This window comes from Magnolia sinica, chromosome 4, assembly GCF_029962835.1.
Source record: "Magnolia sinica isolate HGM2019 chromosome 4, MsV1, whole genome shotgun sequence".
NCBI classification, from domain to species: domain Eukaryota; kingdom Viridiplantae; phylum Streptophyta; class Magnoliopsida; order Magnoliales; family Magnoliaceae; genus Magnolia; species Magnolia sinica.
The window spans coordinates 74,253,495-74,256,108 of NC_080576.1; the positions used below are offsets into that span (position 1 = coordinate 74,253,495).

At 37.3% G+C, this 2,614-nt stretch overlaps 1 long non-coding RNA gene across 1 annotated transcript; it reads left to right on the plus strand.

Moving 5' to 3' along the window:
- Window positions 1-1,333: 1,333 nt before the first annotated feature.
- Window positions 1,334-2,323, plus strand: LOC131244546 (uncharacterized). Its single transcript, XR_009170371.1, has 3 exons — window positions 1,334-1,537; window positions 1,754-1,834; window positions 1,944-2,323. It is a non-coding gene; the product is annotated as an uncharacterized LOC131244546 (long non-coding RNA).
- Window positions 2,324-2,614: the final 291 nt, after the last annotated feature.

Sequence of the window (2,614 nt, forward strand, 5' to 3'; positions counted from 1 at the left end):
TTCCCTTCCTGAATAGCATCCCCAAATCGCGCCCGCCAAATCTCTCTCCCAAAACCCCTTTTCCCTCTTCTCTCCCAAATCGCCCCATCCCCAAATCGCTCGCGCGCCAATATTTCTCTCCCAAAACCCTTCTTCCCTCTTCTCTCCCAAATTGCCCCATCCCCAAATCGCGCACCCCATCCCCAAAGCCTGAAAGTCTCTCTCTCTCCAACGTCCCTCCACTCCGGCCTCTCTACATATGGCTTCCATTTCCATTGCTTGTTGAAGATGCTGATCTCTCAGCCGTTGCCCTCCTTGCTAGAACACGCCAAAGTCCGAGAAGGCCCGCAAGAGGAAGAAGCACTAGCAACAGCAGCAGTATGCTACTCTCTCTCTCTCTCTCTCTCTCTCTCTCTCTCTCTCTCTCTCTCTCTTCGGGTTTCATTATGTCTAAAATATCTTGCAGAGTGCGATGGATGATATGCAGGCACTTAGAAATTGCATACACATCATACATGGTGGAAAATTTTGATCTGCATGCATCTTGAGGGTGGTGGTGGTTTTTGGTTTTGTTCTGTTTTTTTTTTTTTGAAAACCACTAGGGGTTTTTTTTAATTATTATTATTATTATTTTATATAAAGTATAAAGAAAAGGTAGTGAAGATGATATTAAAGTTGAACCTTAACAAGTATTTTGCATTATCTAGGGAATTGTAACCCCATTCCTCATGTCCATGTCCAAAACAGAGAGTCACTTTTAGAAAAGGTGAAAAACCTTTATCATTTAGGTGAGGCTGGATGTAGAGGACATTGAAGCTTCTGTCAAAGCTCTTTATCTATGCATTTAGTAATCAGATGTCCACATTTTATGTAAATTCCATGCCCACAATATGCTCGACTATTTGACTGATACTTTTTTTTTCTTTCTCTATAAAGTTTATGCTAGAGCAGTGTAGGCACTAGCTCAAATAAATAATGAGTTCAATTCGACTATTACACATTGAGCACACATGCCATTTTGAGCTGGTTTGATGGAGAAATCAGAGTGAGCACGCATCCTGAGGTGTATTGTGCCTTTTGCAATAATGTGAACAATTTTAGCACAATTGGCTAGTTTTCAAATAGCTACAGATTGTTGTTTTACCATACTATCAAATCTAGGCTTTGAGTACTCTTTTGAATTTTTGAGCTATTGATCAAAATGTTATAGTACTTTTGACTAGGTTCTTCAGGTTTAGAGAAACCCAAGTTAGCTTGCTGCAAGTATTGACTAACTCAATTTGAATTGACTTGATCAAGTGATTTTGTTTATTACAAGTGAATCAAACTTACACCCTTTTTATCTGCAGGAATATTACCCTATAGAAATTTGATACCCGATCTGTTTTTCATCACCGAATCCCCCAGTGGCTGGTGAGTCTTATTAGTAAACACCTTCTTAACAAGTGCTGGGATTCGGTGTCTAGGCCAAAATGGGTATGATGGACGAGTTCGAAGCTTCTTTGCAAGTCTATGGGGATTTGATACTGACATTTCTTTTGAAGTGAATGAAATCAAGGTGTGGATTTGAACTGCCTTCAGTTCTTTTTTTTTTTCTTTTTTGCCTTCTTTTTTTAGGTCCATCAAGTCATTCTTCTATTTTTGCACTGTACTTTTAGAGCTGCTCATTTATTGACGACAAATATGTGTATCAAATGAAAAGCTTGTGGATGACGTGTAATTCATATATTGGCAACCTTAAAGCTATAATCATTTTTGAATTTGCTTCATGCAGAGATTTGTAACTTCCACAAGCAAGAGAACAGCCATCTGATTTTCTGATCTCAAGCAAAGAAGATATTGGTTTCCTCTAATGGTATTGTAGCCTACCTAGTTTTTTATTTATTTATAATTTTTTTTATACACACTGTTATTTTCACTTAAGTGAGTAAATGTCAGAACGTATTTTTTATAGTATCCTACAGGTAGGAATTGGGTTACTAGTATTGCAGCAGCTAAGTGGAGTCAATGGCATCCTATTTTATGCGAGCAATATTTTCAAAGCTGTTGGTAGGTTTAGTTATCAATATTTTCACCAGTATTGAGCTTTTTTTTCCAGTTGAATGTGGACAGTTGCTGTTTTTACCTTCTTAGCTATCTTTTTGTAGGCTACTAAATTCCATCTGGTCCATCCCAAGCCTGGGTAGAGGGTTGATGTCAGGTTTGTTGATGGGCATTGAACCTTTGCCAAGCAATCATAAAAAAGATCCCAAATAGCTGGGACAAGGCTATAATGATAATGATGACAATATACCATCTAATTGAGTCCAGATTTGAAATAACAGGATTCTCCTATCAAGGAGATTTTCTTGTAATGGAACAAGTCTGAAACCTCTCTATTTTCGTCATTTCAGACTATTTTTGCGAAATGTTCTAGTTCCATTTCTTTTATACTTTTCTGACTAATATTAGCTTGTATTTTTTGTTCATTTTAATTAAAAGAGCTTCCCAATAAAATGGGTGACTTGAAAAATAAAAACTTGTTATATCCTCTTCATGGAAAGGACAGTTTATTTATTTATGTTGATTTTCTCTTTTATGCGTCTTTTCCTCAATGGAACACCAAAGCAGTCAATTGAGCTACCATGCAATAGAC